The 27,890-nt window shown below is 43.7% G+C and overlaps 1 protein-coding gene across 1 annotated transcript in view; it reads left to right on the top strand.

Annotated features, from left to right (window-relative positions):
* The first annotated feature begins 371 nt into the window (after window positions 1–371).
* LOC115458627 (lipopolysaccharide-induced tumor necrosis factor-alpha factor homolog) overlaps window positions 372–27,890 on the top strand; it is a 51,450-nt gene continuing 23,931 nt past the window's right edge. The window contains exon 1 of the mRNA XM_030188470.1: window positions 372–611. The gene's annotated coding sequence lies outside the window, so the exon portion shown is untranslated. The remainder of the gene's footprint in view (window positions 612–27,890) is intronic.

Genomic DNA, 27,890 nt, shown 5'->3' with positions numbered 1-27,890 from the left:
TATCCACACCTCCACGTCTATGCAGATACTTTTTATGCATAAGAAGATTACCGGCGCGAATTTAAAGGAAAAAAAATTAACTCCGGATACATTATTTAATACTTACCTCTTTTGTGGCAAAAATACAGTACTGTGCAACAAGTCCTCGCGTGGCGTGAATAATTCAGCATAGTCGCACTTGCTCCCTGCCCAGGGCTGATACAGCGACGATCACACACTAACCCATGCACGGGTCAGCGACTTCAGAAGTCATCAGCTGATCTAGTGGCGCGTGGGTGTGACGAGTCGACCTCCAAATGCAGCGTTAAGATACACGTGGAGCTCCCCACACGCAGGCGCCAGGAGATCAGGTCAGGTGGTCTCCGAGACTGGGTCGCTCGTGCATGTGTCAGTGTGAGTTCAGCAGCAGGACAGAAAAAGTGCAGCTGCGTTGAATTATTGAAGGAAGGAGGAGGAGGAGGGGGCGGTACCTAATGCCATCCATCCCCGCGGGCTTCCTCTGTCTGATCCAACTTTTTGTTGTTTCCGGCAAGGCAGGAGTCGCAGGACGTCTCAGAGGGAGAGAAGTTGTGCGGACGGAGAGCTGTGGGATTGTTGGTGGGCGACCTCAGGTATGATATGGCGGACGGGACGCAGAGGGTCCAAGAGGGCGGACAGGGAGGGACAGAATGCGCGTGGGGAGGGGTACGCGGTGTGCGTGTGTTACAGAGGCGTACTTTCAAAGCACAGAGTTACGTGGAAGCGTATTTTCAAAGCACGAAGCTACATAGAAACCTATGGGACTTTGTAAGTCTAAGTGCTTTGAAAAGGAACCCCTTGGTATCTTTGTGCTTACGGGAGTGGAGGTATAGCCTAGTATGTTCAGGGAGCCTGGGTTCAAATCCCGCTGGGGCTCCTTGTGATATGGGGCAAAACTTTTAACCTTCCATTGCCTCATGTACAAATTCCTAATCTCTCCAGGGGTAGGAAAATACCTACTTTAATTGAATATAGGTTACCTTGAGCAACTACTGAGAAGGCACAGCTTACATCCAGATATTGTAAAATAATTACCACAGCTATTTCTGGAATCCATATGAGAATAAAAGAGGAAACGAAAACAAAAGTAAAACCAAAACATTAAACAAAAATACTGTGTTAAATTTCAATACACAAAATTTATCTCTGTACAGTTAGGGCCAGACAGGACTGGTGTGTGTGTGTGTGTGTGGGGGGGGCAAATAGGGCAGCTACTTTGGCCCACAGCTCCAGAGTGCTCACCCAAGCTGGCATGTGTTCTCCTCCTCCCCACCCTGCAAGCTGGCATGTCTTCTTCTCTTTCTTCTCCCCCCCCCCCCCCCCCACAAGCTGGCATGTCGTCTTCTCCTTCTTCTCCCCCCCACAAGCTGGCATGTCTTCTTCTCCTTCTCCTCCTCCCCCCCCTCCACAAGCTGGCATGTCTTCTTCTCCTCCTCCCCCCCTCCACAAGCTGGCATGTCTTCTTCTCCTCCCCCCCCCCTCCGGCAAGCTGGCATGTCTTCTGCTCCTCCTCCCCCCCCTGCAATGGGGGTAAAGGAAGGAGATGGTAGAGCTAGGGACTGAGGGAGGATGGGGGAAATTGATAGGAAACTGAAAATTAAAAAGAAGGGTGAGGTTGAAATTTGAGTGGACAGAGGCAGGAAAGAATAAAAGGGAGGAAAGAACTGAAAGGGGAAAAAATTAATTTGTTAGAGATGGGTGTAGTGAGGGAGTGGAATGAGAAAAGAAAAATGGACAGCAGAATTAGTAGGAGACAGTTAAGAGAAACTAGGACAAAGATGATGGGAAAACATATGGCTCTCTTTACAAAGCTGCACTATTAGCGGCATGATAATTGCGAAGAAGCCCATTCTGTTCCCTTGGGCTTCCTCACATTCAGAGCACCGTTAATGGTAGCGCAGCTTTGTAAAAGGAGTCCATAATGTCCAGACAAAAAAAGGTAGAAAAAAAGTGTTTTATTTTGAATGTATTAACTGGAATATGTGAGCTTTGGGATATGTGCATCACGGATGCTTTTGTATTGTATTTAGTGGCTTAGACAGACTGTTGATTTGGAAGGGGTGGGGCTTGAGCCCCAAATGGGTGGGCACCATTTCCTCCCTGCCCCAGTGGTGTAGCCAAGGGTGGGCTTGGGTGGGCCCAGGCCCGCCCACTTTGGGTTCAGGCCCACCCAGTCGCAGCATACTTATGATGTGGCTGTCAGGGATCCCCAAGCCCCAAAAGCCGAAAACTTCCAACAAGTGTCTCTCCTGCATACCTTGTAAGTAGCAGATCTTTGCCTGCAGTGAGCAGTGACATACATACTGCTCGCACCGGCCCCACAGCCTTCCCTCTGATGTATTTCTGCCTAGGCAGAAACAGGAAGCTGCATCAGAGAGAAGGGTGTGGGGCCAACATGAGCAGTGTGTATTAGTTGCTGCTGGTGAAAATCTGCTATTTAAAAGGTATACGGGAGAGGGGGGATGTTTGAGAGACCATATGGCATGCAGGCGAGAGGAGAGACCAAATCACCTGTGGGACGGGGCGAGGTTCTTCTGCCCACCCATCTTGGGCCCAGGCCCACCCAAAATTGGGTGTCTGGCTACGCCCCTGCCCTGCCCAAATGCAAAATATAAATAACTGAGCTGGCGGGGATCCCCCGAGCCCTGCCAACTGAAGACCTCCAGTCCAGCTGCCAGAAATCTCCAAGCTCTGCAGATGGGGGCGGTATCCCCGAGCTACCACTGCCGCCCCCACTACACATGTTCAGTTTTCAGGCATTCGTGAAAGTCGAGCAAGAGGGAGGGGCGCGAGGTGTAGCATCAGCAGCTCTGAAATACCGTTGCTGGCTGCAGAGCTTGGAGAGGCTTGGGGATCCTCACCAGCCAGGGAGATGTTAATTTGTGTGGGGCCCATTCCTCCCACCATGGTTACGCCACTGATTGTGTTCAGTGCAAAGCAAAGTGCATTTCTGTTTTTATTTCTCCAGTGTTGGAGTACTTGAGTTTAACTTCTTGGGGTTCCCAGTTCAGTTTAGGTGTTCATATTTCTAATTTGTGATCCTTTGTTCTATATTTGGTGAAGGTCTGTCTGTGTGTTTTTGTGTGTGAAGAAGCCATTTAAAGCTGTGTTGTATGTGATTAGAGCTGTACCAGATAGTATTCTACTGTTCGGCCAAATATGAATAATGAAAAATACTGGCCAAGTATGAATACAAATAATGGGCGTTCAGCTTTAACATAAACAAATAAAAGAAGCATCATGAAATCAGAGATGTGCCTTTCAGTAGGATTTAGCACAGAGCCCTGGATTATTCGTATTCAAATTTAAATCACTATTGAGCTGAATATGAATAATGTATTCGTGGCCGAATTGAATATGAATGTTCAGTACAGCCCTGGTAGTAATGGCAGATGGAGAGATCAGAGTAGGGGGCAGGAAGGAGAAGGGATTAGGGCCCCCTCCTTAATTTCTTCATTGGGGCCCCAATAACACCAGTCCTGGGGCCAAATTATGGAAATAGAAGACGTTGGTTGTCGGTGAAAATTTGTGCTGCTATAAAGCCATGATAGAAGCTGGTATCAATTGAACTGAAGGACCAGTGGAACAGCCTATGCTTGGAATAAACTCCCTGAGCCCATACGTCAGGCCCCCTCCCTGCCCATCTTCAAATCCTTACTCAAAGCCCACCTCTTCAATGTCGCCTTCGGCACATAACCATTATACCTCCATTCAGGAAATCTAGACTGCCCCAACTTGACATTTCGTCCTTTAGATTGTAATCTCCTTTGAGCAGGGACTGTCCTTCTTTGTTAAACTGTACAGCGCTGCGTAACCCTAGTAGCGCTTTAGAAATGTTGAGCAGTTGTTTTAAAAAGGTATTTGAAAGGGTATATATAATCTTTGTTTATCTAGTTTACATCTGGATAGTATAATACACAAACATCTTACAATCAGCATGTATTTTATATTTGGAAGTCTACATCTTCCAGTTAGGTGATCCATTTTGGTTCGTTACAAATGAGTCATCAGGGTATAATCCCTACCCTCCATGTAAAGTACATATTTGTAGTCTCAGACAAGGGTAAAATTCCAGTTAACCATTGGGACTCTGACTTGTTCCTGAAGCTGACCAAATTTTGGCTTAGGCTTCAGTGCATTTTCATCTGAAATTGAAACTTTGTGCTATGTCATGACCCCCTCCCCCCCCCCCCTTGAGCTGAAGGTGCTTCCTTCACCCACCCCCCCCCTTTGGGAACAGAAGAAGCGCCTCTCTGGACCCACTTAAGGCTGCTGTGGCCCCTCCCCCCCCCCCCCCCCCCCCCGTTGACCTACCTTACCACCCTAGTGGTCTAGTGGCTAGCTGGGCGGGGTGATCCTCAGTTGCTCCTGCTAATTCAGTGTCTGCAGTGGGCTTCCAGCAGCAGTTTCACAAGGTTGCTGGTGGAGGTTGCAGCAGCTGTTCTGAGATTGGTACCAACGTGGACAAGAGTTTCTGCAGATCACTTCTGCCCCGACTAGCCACTAAACCACCAGGGTGTTGAAGTAGGCCTTGCGAGTGGGGTGGGAGGGATAGAGAGTGGAGACTTTTGGCTTTGGTCAAAGCTGAGTGGCAGATTCTGATTTTGGTCACCCTCTTAACTTGTTCTTCTTTATCCGTGTATGCTTTCAAATGTCTAGTCCAAAATGCATTTAAGCAGCAAAACCCTGTTTTATGGCCGTGTATAATCCAAGGTAGAGAAGTAGATAGAAATGGTTTTTTGGTTTACTGGAGATACTTGTCATTGTAACAAATTTGATTGGGAAACAGTGGCTGTTTCCTCACATTGTGATTGCTGCAATGGATTTTTAAGAGTTTGCTTGTGTCTGCAGCTCTTACCGGGAAGGAGGGAGTGGGTGTATGTGTGTCATGTTTTCCATTTCTTTTCCTTTTGATACAACTTGAGTCCACAGGGTAGCAGAAATCCCCAGCTCTTCCTGCTTCTCTTGTACTGAAATACTAAATGGCTCCAGATGACCCTGGTCTGTCATTTTGGGTTATGACACCAGTAGGGCAAGTGGGGATTGCTCTGGCCCCTTTTTTTTTTTTTGACCCAGAATGGTGGCTGGATTCTGAATTGTGCTTTATAGACAGGGGTACGGAATATCGGAGCAGGTAAGTGAGATCTCCAGCTTTTGGACTCCTAAACCTGGCCTTCCCAGGGTGGGGTAAGATGAAAGGGGGCCTACCTTGTGATCAGGGTCACGTACGTGCAGGACGTCAGACTCACAGAAACAGAAGCCTGCGCAGGCTTCTACATGGAATGTTGCTAGTGGAATAGCAACATTCCATGTAGAATCTCCAATAGTAGCAACATTCCACCTAGAATCTCCAATAGTAGCAACATTCCATGTAGAATCTCCAATAGTATCTATTTTATTTTTGTTACATTTGTATCCTGCGCTTTCCCACTCATGGCAGGCTCAATGCGGCTTACACAGGGCAATGGAGGGTTAAGTGACTTGCCCAGAGTCACAAGGAGCTGCCTGTGCCTGAAGTGGGAATCAAACTCAGTTCTTCAGTTTCCCAGGACCAAAGTCCACCACCCTAACCACTAGGCCACTCCTCCACTGTTGGTGCTATTTGAGATTGAAGTCAGCCCTTGCAGATCACCAATGTGGCCGCGCAGGCTTCTGCTTCTGTGAGTCTGACGTCCTGCACAGCAGGACGTCAGACTCACAGAAACAGAAGCCTGCGCAGCCTTCTACATGGAATGTTGCTAGTGGAATAGCAACATTCCATGTAGAATCTCCAATAGTAGCAACATTCCAAGTAGAATCTCAAACAGTAGCAACAGAATCTCCAATAGTAGCAACATTCCATGTAGAATCTCCAATAGTATCTATTTTATTTTTGTTACATTTGTACCCTGCGCTTTCCCACTCATGGCAGGCTCAATGCGGCTTACACAGGGCAATGGAGGGTTAAGTGACTTGCCCAGAGTCACAAGGAGCTGCCTGTGCCTGAAGTGGGAATCAAACTCAGTTCTTCAGTTTCCCAGGACCAAAGTCCACCACCCTAACCACTAGGCCACTCCAAGTTAAGCAAATCTTTTTTTTTTTTTTTTTAACTCTGATATGACTCCCAGAGCACCAATTTTAGTACCACCAATTTTTTTTTTTCAGATTCTTCCAGTATAAATTGACAAATGCTGGTACTTCATGATCTTTTCCAATTCTTTCTTTCCAACCTGACAGTCACCTGATATTGACACTTTACCAAATCATATGTGTTTCTTTTCTATCACTTTTATAGATTACAATATGTTAGATATCAGTTTGGGTTCTAAAATCCCACAGTATTTTTTGCATTTTCTGTGACTTTATCCTTGATGTCATGTTTCCGGTTTTTACAATCTTCCAATAATCACCTCCAGAATTAATACATTTTACAGATGATCTCGGCGGTGCCCCTTGCTGGATAAAATTACATACAAGCAAGACTTATGCACTCATCTCATCCCTGGTCAAATCTTGCTGGTGTGCAATTTTATCCAGCAAGGGGCACCGCCGAGGTCAGCAGTAAAATTTATTAATTCTGGAGGTGATTATTGGAAGATTGGGATTGATATTACCTACCAGAAATGGTTTTGCCTTGTGGAAGAGAATTAATCCAAATTTTAGTCACCTTGAAATGTATATTTTGTAATCTTTACAAGTGCCAGTGAGTTAATCTGATGACTTAGTCATTTCCTATGTTCGGTTTGGGCAAAATTGCAGGTGAGCCACTGATGCGATCTGCAGTTTTCTTTCTTTCCACTCTAATTTTATCAATGTTTTTTTTTGGTCTTCCAGATTTGTTTGAATTGCTTGTTCTTAAGACTTCCATTTTCATGTTAAGTTGTCTGCAGTTGCTTCTGTGTCTTTTTAAATACTGTACATTCAACTGTTAGCTTACAAATATATGGAAACTAAACAGAAATACAAAAAAAAAATTAGACAACTGGGAAAAGCTTTCATTTCATACTTTGATCAATAGTTGCACATTTAGCCCTCTTTTTATCCTATTCCACAATGTTTCACTTGTAATAAATCTCATCCACAATTCCATAAAACGTAGCCTATCTATGGGGTCTTTTTACTAAGCTGTAAACGCTAGCATGCAGTTACCGTAACTTATAATGGCTCACCAAGAGGACATGTTCAGGTGTCCTGCAGTAAGTTTGAAATCAGTGTGCACTAAATGCAGGCAAAAATGTGTTTTTTTGTGCAGAGTGGGCACTTCTGCACTAGACATCGCAGCTATGTTACCACGCATTAAGGAGGATGGTGGCTCCTGCAGAGACTGCGAAGCACTGTTCCCAGTTTGGGAACCTGCAAGTAGCATTGGGGAGGTGTACCACATGTCACCGCGTAGCCTCCCAGAGTCCTAAGGTGCCGGAATCCAGTGAAGCCCTTAGCCCAGCATTAGTTGTTTTTGCATCGGGGCAGTTTTGGCGGGCTCTGTGGGGATCGCCTCGGCCTGTACTACTGCGGGTTCCGTTTTTGAGTCCCCGACAGATTTTGGGCGGCCGACATGGTGTCGGAAACTCAGCACGGGGCTGCCTCAAAGTCCAGTCCTTCTGCCCAGACCTCAGAACTTGATGCTGTATTCCAGAGTAGTTCTGGCGCTGGGGAAGTACTCTTCTCTGGAATTTGTGCTTCTGGTGCACAAGGCCTTTTTTGTTCAAGCGGTCGGGGCTGTCCAGGGTGCCTCTCCGGTGGCCCCAGCAAAGAGGGCGCTCGTGGAGATTTTGGTGGGTTCCTTGTGTGTGGAGTCAGACCACACACGCTGTCCTCCATTGGAGGAAGGGGATGACCCAACAGTGGCTAAAGTTTAGCTGGGATGAGCTTCCTTCTCTTATCACTAGATCTCTGGAGGCGCTTAACACAGTGGCGTAGCCACAGGTGGGCCTGGGTGGGCTGGGGCCCACCCACTTAGGGCTCAGGCCCATCCAACAGCAGCACATGGTAATGAAAATGCCGCTCTCCACAATACTGGCACCTTCGCATGCTCAGTTTTCAGCGCATGCCTGCTGCAGACTACCAAGGTGCAGACTGGAGAGAAGCATTTTTCCACCAGCTGAGATTTTTTTTGATGTGGGGGTGGGGGGGGGGGGGAGAACATTTGGTGCCCACCCACTTCTTGCCTAGGCCTACCCAAAATTTGCTGCCTGGCTACGCCCCTGGCTTAACATCTCTTCGCTGAATTCCCTGCTCGCGGAGGCTTGTGCTCACCCCTTGATTTTTGACCTTGAACCATCCGTATCAATGAGGCTATGATAAAAGCCCTGATATTCAGCCAGATGCAGGCCTGAGAGTGGCACGACTATATCTGCTGCCAACAGGAGAGTTGGAGTCCTTATGGATTCCCAGGGTGGACTCTCATTACCACAGTCACCAAAAAGACGACCTTGCCTATGGAAGATGTCACTGCCCTTAAGGATGCACAGGATCGTAAGTTGGTGTCTGCCCTTAAGGTATCCTTTGAGGTAGTGGCTTTGGCCATTCAGGCCTTGGTTTGTGGCTCTTATGCCCCCCCCCCCCCCGGGCGTGCCTCTCCTAGGTCCAGCAGGCCTTGGTGGAGGAGATGTTCCTGTCCTTGGAGGTGAGACTGGCCTATCCGGTGTACCTGTTCTACAGTCTCCTACGGGCCTTTGCGAAGGAAGTCCTTGGCAGTGGCTGCATGCCGCTGGCTTTGGCTTCGACACTTGGCTGCAGATACAGCCTCTAAGGCCTGGCATGGCTATCTTTTTGGGGCAAGCTTCTGTTTAGCAAGGATTTGGAGATTAAGGATCTGGGGGCGCTCAAAGGGCAGTGCTTGCCTGAGGACAGGCCTAGAGCTTCTTCCCGTTCCACCCAGGCCCTATCTAGATAACAAAGCGTTACTGCCCTGGCAGGTCGGGTTTCTTTCACAGGCTGCACTTTCAAGTGAAACAGCAGCCCTTTCAAGGTGATAGGTGCTCGGGCGCCTCCCCCTCCAGGACTGCACTGGCCACCCATGCTTCCCAATGATGGGCTGCTGGTCCACTCCCCAGAAATGGTGGTTGGAGGTCTGTTTTCACTGTTTCTCAGAAAGTGGACCAGGGTGACATCAGACTAGTTGGTCTTGGAAGTCATGTGGGATGGCTACAAACTGGAATTAGCATGTCCCCTGACAGATTTCTTCTTGGAGTCCCCCTACAAGTTGCTGGCAGTGGTCAGGTTCATGCTATCAGCGCTGGTACGCCTAGGGGTGTTTCTGGAAGTGACTTGGCCGGTACTCAATCTACTTCATGGTCCCCAAAAAAGGGGCAGACTTTTTTTTACCCTGTTCTTGACCTCCAGTATGTCTACAGGGCCCTCACCCCCATTTTCAGTTGGCTATCGTAGCCGTTCAACCGGGAGAGTTTCTCACCTCGCTGGATCTCACAGAGGCATATTTACATATCTCCATTTGTGTTCTCTGCTTTTGTGTGCTGAGAGAGCGTTATCAGTTCTGAGCAGTGCAGTCCAGGTGTTCTCCGACAATGCCACAGCAGTTGCTTTTATGTCGGTAAACAGGGCAGCATGAAGAGCACCTCTTTGGTGCACGAGGCTGTAGTTCTTTGTGGTACACATAGCTTGCTGAATGTGCAGGCAGATTTCCTTAGCAGAAACTTTTTGGATCCAGTGGAAGAGTGGGAACTCTGGATTGGCATTTTGTCAGATCACGTCATGCTTGGGGGGGGGGGGGGGGGGGGTTGTCATGATGCTGGACCTCATGGCTCGGAGAGCCAATGCGAAGGTACCCAGATTCTTGAGCAGGAGTTGGGAGCTTGATTCAGAAAGGATCAACATGGTGCTTCGGAGTTGTCCACAGCATCAGCTGCTGTATGTCTTTCCACTGTGGCTGATAGGCCATGTCTTGGGTTGTATCATGTGTCTTTGGGGCCCGGTCATTCTGGTGGCTCTGGACTGGCCCAGGCACCCATTGTATGCAGACCTGATCAGTTGCAGATTGGAAGTCCGTTCCGGCTGCCGCCCCCCCCCCCCCCCCCCCCCCGAAGGATCTTCTTACACAGGGTCCCATGATCATGGAGAATACCCGCCCCCTTTGGTCTTATGGCATGATTCTTGAATGGGCATGACTGAGAAAGAGAGGATATCCAGATACTGTAATTGCGACAGTGCTTCAGGCCCCGAAACGGTACACCTTGGTGGCATACACGTGTGTGGTGCACATTTGAGTCCTGGTGTGAAAAGTTGGGCTGCAGGTGTCCAGCATCGGTAACTCACATCCTTGCCTTGGGTTGGAGAAGTGCCTGTCTCAATTCCTTGAAGATGCAGGTGGTAGCTCTGGCCTGTCTTTGGGGGTGGGTACAGCACATGTCCCCTGCGGCAACCCAGATGTTATCTGTTTTTGTCTGTCTGGGAGTGAACCATCTGCAGTGCCCCATCTTGCCCCCATGGAGCTTGAACTTGGTCCTTCATGCTCTCCATAGGCTGCCATTCGAGCTTTTGGACTGACTTTCCTTGAAGGAGTTGACCAAGACCAGTTTTCCTGGTACCATAGCTTCGACTAAAAGGATTTCTGAACTGTAGGCATTATCTTGCAGGGATTTATTCCTCCATTTTACAAAAGTGGAGGTTTCGATCTGGGTGGTTCCATTTTTCCAAAGGTTGTATCAGTTATTCCATCTGAACTAGCTGATCAACTTGCCTGCATTTCGCAGGGAGGATTATCTGGTAGAATATCATTCTCTTTGCTGCTTGGATGTGCGCAAGATTGTGGTCAAGTATTTGGAGGTCTCTAATGACTTTTGACACTTGGATCTCCTCTTTGCAGGACACAAGAAAGGGGATCAGGCCTCCTAAGGCGACTGTGGTGCATTGGCTAAAGAAGGCCATTGCATCCCCATGTACTTGCTGACAGGCAAGGCTTCTTCACTGCTGTTAGAACACTTTACTAGGGCACGGGTGGCGACTTTCACGGAGGCGCAGACGTTATCAGTTGGAGACTTTTCAGTCAGCCACGTGGTCATCGGACCACATGTTCTCAAAGCACTACAGGCTGGACATGCTGGCACGGGAGGGATGCGTTTTTTGGAGCCCCAGTGTTGTCTGTGGGGGTCTCCAGGTCCCTTCCTACTTGAGAACTGCTATGATAAATCCCACAAGTCTCTGGATTGAACTGTGGGATGCTATGGAAGGAAAAATTTAGTCCTTACTGTTAATTTTCTTTCCGTTAGTCCCAACGGATCAATCCAGAGCCCCCCCCCCCCCGAATTGTTCTGGATTTGGGCAGGGTCTCAGAGCAGTTGGCAGAGTATAAGTTTCACTGGGGACACTTCGCTTTGGTGTTTTCTGGTGTAGGGCAGTTGATTTCCACTCCTGGTGGGAAGGGTGTGTTTTCTAGGTTCTTCTGTGAGATTGCGTGGCTGCTGCTTCTTAAAATTAATAAAAAAAATGTAATTGCCTTTCTATGGGCAAGTGGCTAAAAGTCTGAACATTTGGTGTTTTTTTTAATGGAGGAAGGAGATTGTTTTGTTGAATGAATGGTTTTGGACCCTGCTATGTTATCGGCAGTACTGAGTTGTCTGCATGGTACCTTGTATGACAAGAGCGTTCTCTATTTCCACCTGCTCGTAGATAGGCATAACCCACAAGCCTTCGTATTGATCCATTGGGACCTATGGAAAGAAAATTTACCAGGTGAGAACTAATTTTGCTGCTCCAGAAAATTGGAGTTGGATAGTTCACCTCTGTTCGAAATAGGCAAACATTTTTACACACGCCTTTCTTTGCTGTGTTCTCAGGTTCTTCCTGTTGTGCTTATCAGCAGTAGGCAGGCTCAAAAGCAGTTTTCAAGCCCTCACTCAACTAGCTATTCCCCCCCCCCCCCCCCCCCAAAAAAAAAAATAGAAAACTACAGAATTTGCTGGAATTATAAATGCTTTGTTTTCCCTGTGATTTTTCAAGCCAGTGTTCATAAAGGATAAGCACGATAAAATTGGGAGACTTCAACAGTTAAAACAAGAAATCTGCGTAAATCTGTGTCCTGTCTTCTGACCTCCCCCTGCAGTTCCTTTCTTATTCCTAGCTTCCTCTGTACTAACTCATCCTTTCTTTTCTCTTCTGGTTGTGTGGAAACCCTTGGAATTGCCATCCATACACTCTGTGCCATGGGCCAGGGCCACTAATAGTAGTGGAAGATCTGTAACAGTAATTCATCTTTCAGTGCTTGATTTTTCTTTTCCTGTGTGCTGGCTTTCTTATGACTGGAATGTTATAACAGCTGTTGCTGTAGTCTGCCTGACCTTATTTAGCCCACTCTTAACTCTTTGCAAAATTTTGTTCTTTATTCCTCTGTTTTCTGGAGTACACTCCATTAGTCAACTTTTTAGTGGCTTCCTCTGAAGAATCATATTTAGATATTTAACCATTGCTTATTTATGAATTCACTAGTAAAAGAAGCCCGTTTCAGAGCAAATGAAATGGGCGCTAGCAAGGTTTTCGTCGCCAACACCCCGCTCCCTCCCTCCCTGGCCAATCCCTTCGTTGTTCTGGCATTGCTCCGCCCCAACGTCATGACGTTTGATGGGAGGGCGGGGCCAGGAGCGATTTCCCACCCCCCCCGCCTCCCTGCCAACCCCTTTGTTGTTCTGCCATTGCTCCGCCCTCAAGGGCGGGGCCCGGAGCGATTTCCCACCCCCCCTGCCTCCCTCCCTGCCAACCCCTTTGTTGTTCTGCCATTGCTCCGCCCTCGAGGGCGGGGCCCGGAGCGATTTTGGTGGCTTCACCACCACGAACCTTTGAACCTTTTTGAAGGAAGTCCGAGCTTGGCTTCACTGACGTCAGTGTCCTCAGAATGTTGAGGGTGAGTTTTATTATAGTAGATGGTCAGTCTTCATCACAAAACCATATGTACCCTTTGTTTGTCATATTGCCTTCTCTGCATTCCCCATAATAATAATAATAAGCAAGCCTTTTTACCTCTGGGTCCCATCTTCTCGAATAAGCTATCCTCAGATATCCCTCCTCACCCTTCAGCTTGCCCTGGAGAATCTGATACCCTAGGCAAACCTTCAGGGAAACAGTCTTTTTAGTGGCCATTTTTTTGAGAGGGTATCCGAATTACAGGCTTTCTTGCAGAGATCCTTAGCTGTGTTTTTTTTTTTTTTCAACCATCTGATTCTGTTTCCAGGTTAGAACCATCATTTCTTTCAAAGGTGATTTCCCCCCATGTTCATCTAAATCAGGTGATCATTCTTCCAGCTTTGTCAGATAAGTCGGGCTTCCAAGCCTTCATAAGCTTGGGTGTGTACAGAGCTGTAGGATGTACACAGATTGTATCGGTGAATTAAATTCCTGTCTTGATCAGTTAAATGGGATGGTTAGATGAATCTGCCATAGTAGGTAATGTCTCTTAACACAACTTGGGTATGGGTGAGTCTGAAATATCATGTTGTGGTGACCAAATACGAGAGTGCGCAACCCTTAAGACAGAAACTCCACTGGCTTCCACTCAAGGAACGTATTGAATTCAAGATCTGCACGATCGTACACAAGATCATTCACGCAGATGCCCCACTGTACATGTTTAACCTTGTGGACTTACCGCCCAGAAATGCCAAGAGATCAGCACGCAGATTCCTCAATCTGAACTTCCCCAGTTGTAAAGGACTTAAATATAAGCAGGCATATGCCACTACCTTCTCCTACAGAAGTACACAGATATGGAATGGGTTACCCCCAGCCCTAAAAACTATGGATAATCTAAGCAACTTTCGCAAATCTCTGAAGACACATCTCTTTAATAGAGCCTACAAAAAGACCCCTTAAAGACACAAATCACCTCCTAAACTATCCTATTCTAACACCATCTTCTCTAACTCCTCATCCATCTTCTGCTTACTTTTGATTGTATCCAATATCCTGTTATGACTCTGTCATAACAACACTCTGTAAGCCACATTGAGCCTGCAAATGGGTGGGAAATTGTGGGGTACAAATGTAACAATAATAATAATAATTTTATCCCGCAATATAATATCAATATTCCCTGGGTTTCAGATATTTAGGGGCAATGCTGGATAAAGAAGATTTGGGTCATAAACCTATTTAGTTTGCTTTTGTGAAAAAGCAATGATGCAGTTGAAGATGAGTCATCAGTTAACAGCCTAATCTAGAAGGTGGTGCTTTGAAGAATAGTGATGCAGGCAATTTTTTGGAACTTTGGTCATAAAAATGGTATAAAAATTATAAACACTTGAAGGTCGTCATTTTCATGCCAGATAGGCTGTTTGTATTTCATAGGCCTTTCAAAAGCTACTATTGCATGTGGGATTAAGGAGAGCATAGCAACAGTTTACCACCTCATTGAATAGAGAATCTAGCAGGTCTCTGAGCTCAGGCAACTTCTTGGGCAGAAGATTGGATATCCGCAGATCAGCTACTCGGTCCTTGCTGTATTCCTTTATACAAGAATTACAAGACTGATGATCAGGCCAGATGAGATGCTGCCTTTGACAGTTATGTAGCAGGATGCCATGTCTTCTGCACACCCAGTGGGATAAAGCTGTGGTACATCCCATTGGTCTAGCACAGTGGTTCTGAAATCAATCTTGGGGGGACTACCAGCCAATCGGGTTTTCAGGATATCACTAATAAAAATGCTTGAGAGAGATTTGCATGTCTGTTGCCTTCATTATATGCAAATCTCTCTTGCACATGTTTTAAGGAAGGAAGATAACAATTTTGACACAATTATCCAAGGAGTAAATAAACGTCTTGAGAATTTTAAATGCAACATAAAGAAAATCAAGTTAAGTAAACTACAGAGAGATGAAAATAAGAGGTTCAATATATCCTTGCTCCAAACCAAAGGTTTTCCACAAAACTAACAATTATAAACTGTCTATCTCACGCCAACACAAACAGATTGAAAAATTAGTATCAGTAGGATAGATAACTCCAGCTCCTAATAACCATACAAGATACACCAGTTCCCAATAATCAGACAATAGAAACAGAGAATCTGTAGTGATTCAGGTGAACTGTTTACCTCTCCTCCTACCAGTCCCGCAACAAGCCAGCAAGCTACATATCTCGATATCTATTAATGATGGGATTTTGACATTTTTTTAGAACATATATTCATTTCCTTATTTATTTTTTTGAGAGAGAAGGTACTTACAGAGCAAAGCTATTCAATTGCAAGCTTAAGTCTTAAAAACAATTTTTATAAAAGAACAAAATATCTTGACATTCAATAGGGACAAAGAATGTTCCAAAGTGGATTACTGACCTGCCATGTGCCAGTCTCAATTGCAAAAGGACAATAACTATTCTTAACTAACTTGAATAATTAACATAGCTTGATGAATATTTCTTACTGAAAGTGTTTGAGCATACTTAATAAATATACACACAGGTGTGCAAGTATGTCGATGCCGACCGTCAGATTTTTACTGTTTCCTGTGTGATTGCAAGTCTGAGGTTTTTGTTCCTTTGTGCACACATCAATGAAATTTCTAAACTGCATTGCATAAACCATCAGACATGTTTTGTACATTTTTGGGATCTTACCGGGTATTTGTGACCTGGATTGGCCACTGTTGGAAATACGATGCTGGGCTCGATGGACCTTTGGTCTTTCCCAGTATGGCAATACTTATGTACTTACGTAATAGAAATCTCTCTACTTTGTTACCAATACCTTCATATAAACACTGCTTACTCTTTGTAGTTCAATATTATAATAGCATCATGCATATTAATTCATGTCATAAAACTGTTTAATATGTAACGGAATCCTCTGAAGTGGTTATATTAACGTGAGCAAATGACTCGCTGCCACTTTTATCAATCTCCTGATTTTTGTAGATAAATCCGAATGTTTTGTGTACATGAAACTAGTATACATAAAAATTTTTGTGCGTGTCAGATATATATATCTTGCTCTGTTCACTTCATTTAGATTAGCATGTGACCCGCGGGGAAGTTCTGTGCAGCCTAGGTTGTTTAGTGTGCTTTAGAAATATCTGGTTAACTACATAAAGTAAATTTGGCTACTAAGTAATTGTAATGGGGAGAGAAAGAAGATGAATATTTTAGTGCAGCCCATGATGAATACACAGCTGCTGTAGCAGCCCATCATAGTCATGAATCATTTATTTATTTTTATTAGGATTTATTTATTGCCTTTTTGAAGGCATTCACTCGAGGCAAATTTCTCAACCTGCACTTCCCCAGCTGTAAAGGACTAAAATACAAGCTGATACACACCACCACCTTCTCTTACATGAGTACGCAGCTGTGGAATGCATTGCCTACAACCCTGAAAGCAATTGACGAAATAACTAGCTTTCCCAAATCTTTGAAGACTCATCTCTTCAACAAGGCCTACTAAGAGAACCCACAGCCTCACAACATTACCTCACCAATATTCCCAATTATTACAACATTACCTCACCAATATTCCCAATTATTAAAGTCCACCTTCCATACCATCCGAATAACACCTTCCTTCTTTCTTCCTTTACTTAATCTCTGTACAATACTAAGTGTTTTTGTTATCATGGAATGACTATACCATAACAAACTATGTAAGCCACATTGAGCCTGCAAATAGGTGGGAAAATGTGGGATACAAATGCAATAAATATTATAATAATAAGGCGGTGTACAGTAAGAATAGATCGAACATGAGCAATAGGCAATTACAGCAGTAAAAATATTCAAATAAAGTATGGCATAGTATACTACTTACAATGTCAACTCAATACGTAATAGAACATTTTAACTGATAGTGAAGGGTGAAGCAAAGATGGAACATATAGATAGTGAAGAGAGAGTAAGAAGAATTAGAAAGTAAGGTGACTAATTTAAAGAAAGTTGCACATGAGGTCAGAGAGATGGTTAAATATTATCTCAGCTAGGATAGGAGTGGATAAACATGTCCTGCTGCAGTATGTGCAGCCCATGTCACTCCTTGTGTGTTTGACTGAGACGAACAAGTTAGTTACTTCTTCCATTAAAGGCCTGATTGAAATGCCAAGCTTTCACCTGCTTCCTGAAGTAGCAATAGTCTTGAGTTAAGCAGAGCCTTTGAGGCGGTGCATTCCAGAGTGTGGGGGCTACTTCCATAGATGGAAGCAAAAAAAACCAACTACTATTTTTATTATACCTGGTAGATGTGCAGAATGAAATCTGAATGACCCTTCATTACGTGCTTTTCTTTTATCCCATATTTTAAGTATCTGTTCTTCATTTCACAAAACTGACACTTGACATCTGTGAGAAGCAGCAGGACATTTTGGAGGTCATGTGGCACCCATGCATTTCCTAAAATCACAAAGCCATTATCCTCTATATATTAATATGTTACAAGAGCATGATGCTTGCTAGATTGGTTCCCCCACTCCCCCCCCCCCCCCCCACCACCACACACAGCTCTTAAGGCAGCTGCTTAAGCCAATGAGACAACCATTCCTCTTTGGTCCATTATCAACCCCTTTCTAATGGGTTTTGTAAGGAAATAACACTTTGCTTACATCTGTCAGTATGTGTGAAAGCATATTTTTAAATATTTTTCTTTTTCTTTCTTTCCGTCCTTCATATTGGTGTGGGTATTTGCTTACCCAGAACCGCAAAGGAAACATCAGTGAAAAAAGTAACAATATTCTGAATATCTGGTTATGAGAAATGTGTGTGCTAAAGCCAACATTCTTATTGTTTAATCTGATATTTATTTATTTGTTACATTTGCGTCCCACATTTTCCCCACCTAATTGCAGGCTCAATGTGGCTTACATGGTACCGTAAAGGCGATCGCCAGTTCCGGTATGAAGAAATACAAAGTCATGTAGTGGTAGAATAAAGTTCATCTGTGACAGACACTTTAGGTAATCGTAGAGGGGAAGAGTTAATTTAATTTATGTCTAGTACTAGCTTTGATGGGATAGATCTGGGATTGAAAGAGTGGTGGTACAAGGAGAAATTAGATCTTACCTGATCATTTTCTTTCCATTAGTCCTTCCCACCATTCCAGAACCTGGGGGACAGCTGCGTCCACCAACCAGCAGGCAGAGACGGAAAACCGAGCCGAGACACCTCGATGGTATAATGAAATCACATTTTAGAAAGCTTATTGAATCAACTGATATTATATAGCTTGAGATGTGGCTGCAGACTTGCCCTATAGTTAGGGTGATTTAAGTCTGTGCTTTCCAGAGATTTCATTGGCAGAGGCTCATGGTTAGATTAGTAGACTGACCGACCAGCCGGGGTTCAGATCCCACGGCCCCTCCTTGTGACCTTAGGTAAGTCACTTAACCCCCTTATTGCCTCGGGTACAAACGCAGAAAGCTACCGCAGGCAGATGTGTGGTTACTGCAGGGTGTAAGTGCATATTGCTGGGTATGCAGTACAGAAAGGGGTCCTGCACAGAAGTTAATTCTCACGGCATATTAAAATGGATGATGAGTCTAGTATTTTGCTGCAGTGCACACAGGTGAATGGGATTCTAATGTATGCTCATCATGAGAAACTTACTGCCAGGTCTGAGATGGCTTAGAGTGAGTTAAGAGGATTTGATTTCATTTTGGGGTTTTTTCCCTGTAGCTATAATAAGACAAAACGGGGGAAGTAGTAGCGGAGTGCTTGTCCGAACAAAGCAAGAGCCATCTGTACGTAACCTGGAATGTTCTGTGCATAAACACTAGCCTCATAAAAAGTTCTTGCACAGAACAACACTTTCAGTTCATGCACAAATGTGCTGGCACTTCATTCAGAAATGCACCCGGTGAGGCTGCCCTCGCTGCAGAACTTCTGTGCACATGTCTGGCAGGCTTTCCCTGATTAGCGCACAAGTTCTGCATGCTTTGAATTTACACTTACCTTACTGCATCACAGTTTTTCTTTTAATTTCACGGCAGAAGCCACATGCTCAGCCATCAACACGTGTCTCTGCCATTGGGCTTTTTGCATTGGTCCCTTAAATTGTAAGCCCTCCCAGGTCTGGGAAATTCATTCAGGTTCAGTATGAGCTCATCTTCAGTTTTATTACTGAAAAGAAACTTTGACTTCGGAGAGCTAGTCAAAAATTGTAGTTGTGGAATCTTTTATAAATGCAACAGGCATTACAAAATAGTTTTGCGTATCTATTTACGTACTACTGGATTCATTGTACAGTAATGTTAGTACCTTTTTATATATGAACCAATAATAAAGTTGATCACAAAGAACATCCCTCTTGTCTTAAGTCATATTAACAGAAGAATATTTTTCAGTGGTGGTTTTGGCTTTTTGGCAGTTGTCAATCTGCTGCACTTCTGCTCTTTTTTTGTTTTTTTTGTTTTTTATGAACTGTGGCTATTAATGAAAGATACAGTTTCCAAAAGACTTTAGCCTGAAAAATTCCCTTTTCTCTCAAATGGAGCTCTTCTGATTCCGCTTGGAGTTTTCATCTCGTGTTTGTTGCAGTACAGGAAATAGCTGTCATTTAGTGTGCATGTATCATTCTAAAATAAGCAGGATATTTTTTTTTTTTTTTTAAGTCTTCTTCCCTTAGCTTCCTTTATGGTAACTTACTGAGAATACATATACTTTTAGAAAAGCTGAAGGGAAATGGGACTTGATATACCGCCTTTCTGTGGTATTTTTGCAACTGCATTCAAAGCGGTTTACATATATGCAGGTACTTATTTTGTACCTGCAGGACGTCAGACTCACAGAAACAGAAGCCTGCACGGCCGCGTTGCTGATCTGCAAGGGCAGGCTTCTACATGGAATGTTGCTGGTGGAATAGCAACATCAACATTCCATGTAGAATCTCAAATAGTAGCAACAGAATTTCAAAGCGTAGCAACATTCCATGTAGAATCTCAAATAGTAGCAACAGAATTTCAAAGCGTAGCAACATTCCATGTAGAATCTCAAATAGTAGCAACAGAATTTCAAAGCGTAGCAACATTCCATGTAGAATCTCAAATAGTAGCAACAGAATTTCAAAGCGTAGCAACATTCCATGTAGAATCTCAAATAGTAGCAACAGAATTTCAAAGAGTAGCAACATTCCATGTAGAATCTCCAATAGTAGCAACATTCCATGTAGAATCTCAAATAGGGAAAGGGAAATGGAACTTGATATACCGCCTTTCTGTGGTATTTTTGCAACTACATTCAAAGCAGTTTACATATATGCAGGTACTTATTTTGTACCTGGGGCAATGGAGGGTTAAGTGACTTGCCCACAGTCACAAGGAGCTGCAGTGGGAATCGAACCCAGTTCCCCAGGGTCAAAGTCCGCTGCACTAACCACTAGTCTACTCCTCCACTCCAGGAAAGTAGAAGAGTTCTTACTAATATAAAAACATAAGAGCAGGAAAAGCCATACAGCCTATCCTAGTTCTCTGTCCACAAATGCTCAGCACTACAATCCTTTCCACTGTCTTGAAGCCGCTGATTGCCCAAGCATTTAGAATTCAGAAACTACCCTTGTCTCCTGCACTAGGACATGAACACATGAGATATATTTGAATACCGGGGATGTAATGTATCTCGTGCATATTCATTGTGGGTATCCTAAAAGCCTGACTCACTAGGTTGAAAACCCCCTGCTTTAGGCCAGTGCTTCTCAAGCCAGTCCTTGGGGCATACCCAGCTAGTCAGGTTTTTAGGATCACAGTGAATATGCATTAAGAGATCTGCATGGACTGCCTCTTTGGTATGTAAATCTATCCATGCAGGTTCAGGATATCCTGCAAAAGCAACTGGTTGGGTGTGCTTCGAGAACTGGGCTGAGAGAAACTGCCCTAGGCCATCCCTCCTAGGACCAATTGCTAGGGCAGTGATTTTTTTCAACCCAGTCCTTGGGGCACATCCAGCCATTCAGGTTCAGGATATCCACAACGAATATACATATGAATACGCTGAAGCACCCTGCTGTAGTTCAGGCATTAAAACTCCTTTTGTGCGTTTTAGTGCTAAGAGCGTGTTTGTGGGGGTGGAGAGTAGACATGCTTAGCGAGAATCGGTTTACGCAGCTACATTGCTACACACCAACCAATTAGCGCATGAGCCCTTTCTGCCTACTAAATAGGTGTTGATAAGGGCTCATGTGCTAACAGCCACACACTACGTTGCATATTCGATTGCTATCTTATTACATTGTTAAATTGTATTTTACTAACTGTAGCCTGCACTACGGTATTGTGTAAGCCACATTGTGGGGTATAAATGTGTTAAATGGGAAATTAGCGCTTGGCCATTAATAGAAAAAAATAGAAATGCAGCCATTTTACAGCAGCGCTAAAAATGGCCTCGGCATGAAAGGAAACCCATGCGCTAACCATAGCGCACGGCTTTTTAGTGCAGCTTAATAAAAGGACCCCTTAGTTTGTAAACCGCTTGGCAGTTGTCTATGAAAGTCATCTAGCAGTTCCAAATAAGCATAAACGCACAACATTTTATAGGACGTGCATGATTAAACGCTCTGATTTTAGCAATCAATGTGTGGATAACAAGGCTTACCACAAAGATCAACCAATGTGAATATATATAACTCCTCCACACATAGTTAGAAATGTCTTATAATATCTGCTTGTTATACTACTATCATGTCTTATCATTATCATGTTACCAAAGATTCTTCTGTAACCCTAAATGTCTATTTTCTATTATATTTCCACTACACATGATGTATTGTAAGCCACATTGAGCCTGCAAATAGGTGGGAAAATGTGGGATACAAATGCAATAAATAAATAAAATTTGGAAAACCCAAATGGCCAGTAGACTGGGCTGAGTGCCGAGTTGGAGGCAGTAGCCTCTCAGCTACCCCAACGCAGAGCTTCAGTTGATCCTTGTGCTGGAATGAGAGCTTGTTCTTTTAAAGTGTCTTGGTGGTGCCTGAATATTTCAAGACTTCTTTAAAGAGAGTGCTATGACCTGAAGCAGGGTGAGCTTAAGGAAGGAAACTGGAATTTCATTGCTTTAGTCAGTGTACATAAAGGAAGAGTAACCTGTGTGCTTTGCTTCCACAATGTATGTCCCACATCTTATTCCCTCTGGTTGCCATTTTGTTCTATCCAGTTCAAGAAATTCCAGATTAACAAACCTATGGATTTGTACTGATGTGTACCTTCTCTCTCTTTTGTTTCATTTTTGGGTCAGTAACATTGGATCAATCTTTGGATGGATAAGATTCTAAACATTTTGACACCGTTGATAGCAATAACTGTCAAATATATTTTATCCAACTGGAAGAATAATTCACAACTTATTATACATTTTTGGTGGAATAATGTTTTACAAACCCATAAATATTGTACGGTCAAGACTGGTTATTTCCAGATGTCTCATCACAAAGTTTGGTTAACATTGCAGCAATATTTGGAATCAAATTCTACTAGTTAGCCATCTGAGCACAATATTATGATCTCCCTATCCCCTTTCTTAATTTTCCCCTCTGTCCTTAGTCTTTCCCTTATCATTTCTTTTTATATACCTGTTGTATACTTCGAATTTATGAACTTTGACAGTAATCTAGTTATATGTTTGTTTCATATGGTTCTTCTAATGGAATGGAAGTTATACTATATTCTATAATCCATTGGGATGGATGTTATATTTAAAACTAATAAAAAATAATGAATTAAAAATATTTGGGTTTAGGAGGCAAAACTGCTTGTTAAAACAGAATGACTAAATGTGCTGGAATTTAGAATAAGGCAGAAATTTTATTTTACCTCTGTGAAACAAGCAATTAATTTTAATGTGCTCACATAAAGGCCTAGAAAGATTGTTTCCCAGCCCTGTCCGGGAGGCACATGTAACCGTCTTGATCTTGGATAAGCAGGATTATGCCGGAAAGAGATTTGCATACACTGGGTCTCTAGGACAACGTCATTGCATGATCCATGATAAGGGGATGTGCCGAGGGTAAGGCTTGGAAATGCAAACCTAAAGGAGTTATCCAGTTCCTGAATTCTGTGTTTAGGTAAGGCTGGTGTGATTATATTTTAGCTTACAATAAGTTGCTTAAACTTGAAAAAGCCAACACTCACCGTGAGGGAAGAATATTTTTCCCATTATTTCTACAAAATATTTCATACTAGTGGAACCATGCCCGTTTCCTCAACAATGAAACGGGCCCTAGGAAGGCTGTCATGCAAGCTTTTTTTCTCTCTCTCTCCCCTCCCCTGCCCTCCCATCCGTGTCCCGCGATTCTCTCCTTTTACTGTCCTCCCATCCCATCCATGTCCATCAATTCTCCTCCCCGCGGTTTGTACCTGAATGTTTTCTGGTTGGCTGGCGCTGGCTTCCCTTCCGTTCATAACATCCCTCCTGACGTCAGCTCGTCTCCAGCGTTCCCTTCCCTCTCACTGTTCCACCCTCTGACATCATTACGTCTTGACGCAAGGGCGGGACAGTGAGGGGGAATGAAACGCTGGAGGCTGGCTGACATCAGGAGATGTTACGAAGCCAGCCAGCCATGGAACGTTGAAGGTGAAAATTATTATATAGGATTTACACACGTAAAACAAAAACATACCTATAGAATTGTTCAGGTAAGAAGGTGTTTTTTTTTTTTTTTAAACTGTGGATAGTACAAATACATAGAGAATGAGACCTTGTTTTCTTCATTTTCTGTGCAACCCCCCCCCCCCCCCCCTCAACGTTCTTTGGTTCCGAGTCAGAACTAGAGCAGGCACTATTTGGGCTAGGACACTTACCTTCAGACATTTTCAGATGCTTTAAACTATTATACCCACCTTTCACAAATAAAGGGCATCAATCGGATTTAATTGCTTAAATGCAAGATTCAGGATCCACTATATTATACAAGTTTGGTCAGAAGATTTATGGTCTGTTCATTATATGTTAGAATTTATGACTAATTGGCTGCCATCAAAACAAGTCTGTTAAACCCACTCAATTATTGAGAAATTTGATTCCCGGTGTTTTATTAATTAGAATCAGCAGATGAACTAGTTCCAGTTCAGAGAAAAAATAAGCTTAAATCTAGTAATAGTGGAGTGGCCTAGTGGTTAGAGCACCGGTCTTGCAATCCAGAGGTGGCCAGTTCAAATCCCACTGCTGCTCCTTGTGATCTTGGGCAAGTCACTTAACCCTCCATTGCCTTAAGTACAAACTTAGATTATGAGCCCTCCTGAGACAGAGAAATATCCAGTGTACCTGAATGTAACTAACCTTCAGCTACCACTGAAAAAGGTGTGAGCAAAATCTAAAATAAATAAAATAGTCAAATCCAGATTTGTTAAAACTGTTGTAAATTAGAACATGGGGGGGAGGGGGGGGGGAATTCCAATGACTTATCCAGACTTAACTGGAAAAAGGCAGTATCCAGATTATTAGCAGAAGCTAGGAGTAATTTTTACTCCAGTATAATCTGAATTGATGTTACAAATAGTAGGTGACTGTTCAGTCTTGTTGCCTCTTACAAATACACAAAATGTTACAGCTACCGTATTTTTCGGACTATAAGACACACTTTTTTCCCCCAAAATTTGGGAGGAAAATGGGGGGGGGTGCGTCTTATAGTCCGAAGGTAGAGATTTAGCAGGCCGCCCACCCTCCCTCCGAGTTCGGGATCACCCTCCCTAGGGTTACCTCCCCTCCCCCTGGCCCTGTCACCACCTCTCCCCTTACTCACGCGATCTTCCCTGGTGGTCTAGTGACTTTGGGGCAGGAAAGAGCCCCCCTCTTTCCTGCCCAGTGTGCTGCTCTGCATCCTCCTGTATGCTACCTGTGACGGTCTCTGTGAGATTCAAAATGGCCGCCGAGAATTGAAGTCTCGCGAGGCCACTTCAATTCTCGGAGGCCATTTTGAATCTCGCCGAGACAGTCACAGGCAGCATACAGAAGGATGCAGAGCAGCGCGCTGGGCAGGAAAGAGGGGGCTCTTTCCTGCCCCGACGTCACTAGACCACCAGGGAAGTTCGCGTGAGTAAGGGGAGAGGTGGTGACAGGGCTGGGGGGAGGGGAGGTAACCCTAGGGAGGGCGATCCCAAACTTGGAGGGAGGGATTCGGACACGACGCACCGTAGCACCTAGGTTTTAGAGGAGGGAAAAAGTGTGTCTTATAGTCCGAATTTTTTTTTTCCTATTTCCCTCCTCTAAAACCTAGGTGCGTCTTATAGTCCGAAAAATCCGGTAACTCTAATGTCAATCTCCTATGGCTAACCAATTGGCTGACTATTTTCAGTCTAAAATCCAAGTTATTAGATCCCATTTTCCAGATAGTACAACTCGGATCAATTTTTCTTTAAATCATTACAATAGTGACATTATTCCAAGAGATCAAATCTGTACAAATTACTGTATTACATTATTTAGTAAATATGCAGACTCCCACTATCAATTAGCTGTCTTTAATATAAATAATGAACATAGTTCCTTTAGAATTTAAACAAATGATCTTTGGTTATATAAAGCATTAAAATTTGGGAAATTTTCCATCGCATTGAGAAGAAAATATTTTTATAAAGGATCCTATGGAAGCACTGCATATTATATCAAATTATAAACCAATGGCATCTTCACCATTTTTTTTGTGAAAATAATGGAAGGGTTTGGCTGAACACCTGTTACATTATCTAGGTCTATGTGATATTTTACATATTTTTCTCAGTCTGGATTTTGATCTTTATATAGTACAGAGACAGAAGTAGAATCTTTTATTAGGTAATATTAAACCTATAATTGCTGAAGGAGGAAAGTGTTGATTTTGCAGTTTGGTCTTTCTAGTGTATTTGATCTGGTTGACCACAATCTTTATGCAGCTCTTAGTCTAGGTGTAACAGGAAGAGTGTCTGTTTTGGCTTAAGGGCTTTCTACATAGAACTTATCAGAATGAACAATACTTTTTCAGAGTCCTGAAATATATCTTGTGGTATGCCGCAAGGTTCTCCTCTGTCTCTGATCTGATCTTATTCACTATCTTTTTACATTCATTAGGTTATAGGCTAGAAAATGCTAATTTTCAATTATTTATGTACATGGATGGATTTTGGATGATGTGGTGAATTAAAAAATCTAGGTGAACCTGGAAAACAGACTGGACCAAATTAACAAGTTAGAGTGATAAATCACCTAGACCAGATGGTATATACCCCAGGGTACTGAAAAAACTCAAATATGAAAGTGCTGATCTGCTGTTAGTCATCTGTAACCTGAAGTTAAAATCGTGCATAGTACTTGAAGACTGGAGGGTGGCCAATGTAACGCTGATCTTTAAAAAGGGTTGCGGGATGATCGGGAAATTACAGACTGGTAAACCTGACTTCAGTTCTGGGCAAAATAGTGGAAACTATAATAAAGAATTAAATTACGGAACACACAGACAAACGTGGTTTAATGGGACAGAGTTGGCATGGGTTCACCCAAGGTAAGTCTTGTGTTTATCCACACGTTGAAACAAATTGGTAAGCCAATTGATTTTCAGAAAGCTTTGGACAAGTTCTTATGAAACTCCTGAGAATTAGAAAGTCATGGGATAAGAGGCAATGTCCTTCTGTGGATTAAGAATTGGTTATTGGACAGAAAACTGAGAGTGTAGGGTTAAATGGTCATGTTTCTCAATGGAGGCGGGTGAATGTAGAGTGCCGTAAGGATCTGTTCAGGGACTGGTGCTATTTAACTTAATTATTCATGATATGGAAATAGGAACAAATGAGGTGGTTAAATTTTGCTGATGACACAAAACTATTCAAAGTTCTCAAAACACATGTGGACTATGAAAAATTGCAGGGAGACACTAGGAAAGTGGAAGACTGGGCATCCAGATAACATAGAGGCATATTTTCAAAGCACTTAGCCTTCCAAAGTTCCATAGGTTTCTATGGAACTTTGGAAGGCTAAGTGCTTTGAAAATTTGCCTCATAGTAACATAGTAGATGACGGCAGAAAAAGACCCGTACAGTCCATCCAGTCTGCCCAACAAGGTAAACTCATGTGTATACCTTACCTTGATTTGTACCTGTCTTTTTCAGGGCACAGACCGTATAAGTCTGGCCAGCACTATCCCCTCCTCCCAACCACCAGCCCCGCCTCCCACCACCGGCTCTGGCACAGACTGTATAAGTCTGCCCAGCACTATCCCCGCCTCCCAACCACCAGTCCCGCCTCCCACCACCGGATCTGGCACAGACCATATAAGTCTGCCCACCACTATCTTCGCCTCCCCACCACCAACCCCTCTTCCCCCCACCGGCTCCACTACCCAATTTCGGCTAAGTTTCTGAGGATCCATTCATTCTGCACAGGATTCCTTTATGTATATCCCACGCATGTTTGAATTCCGTTACCAGAAATGAAATTTAATGTGGACAAATGCAAAATGATGTACACTGGAAAGAATAATCTGAATCATACTTACCTAATGCGAAGATCCATATTAGGAGTCAGCATTCGAGAAAAGATCTTAGTGTCATTGTAGACAAGATGCTGAATTTGCCCAGTGTGCATCAGCAGTCAAGAAAGCAAACAGGATGCTAGGAACAATTAGGAAAAGGATAAGTAAGTAAGACCAAGAATATTATAATGCCTCTATTTCTCCATGGTGCAACCTCACCTTGATTATTGCATTCAGTTCTGGTCACCTCTTGGGCTCTTCAGCTTGGAAAAAGAGATGGCTGGTGTGTGTGTGTGTGTGTGTGGGGGGGGGGGGGGGAGATATGACTGAGGTTTACAAAATCCTGAGTGATATAGAATGAGTAAAAGTGAATCAATTTTTCACTGTTTTCCAGAAGAGTACAAAGACCAGGGAACAGTCAATGAAATTCCATGGAAATACTTTTACAACAAATAGGAGGAAATATCTTTTCATTTAAAGAATAGTTAAGCTCTGGAACTTGTTGTGGAGGATGCGCAAACAGCGGTTAGCGTAT

Source organism: Microcaecilia unicolor, unplaced genomic scaffold, assembly GCF_901765095.1.
Source record: "Microcaecilia unicolor unplaced genomic scaffold, aMicUni1.1, whole genome shotgun sequence".
In the NCBI taxonomy this organism is placed as follows: Eukaryota; Metazoa; Chordata; class Amphibia; order Gymnophiona; family Siphonopidae; genus Microcaecilia; species Microcaecilia unicolor.
Note: the sequence above shows the minus strand (reverse complement) of the source record. Positions and strands in the feature narration are given on the sequence as shown.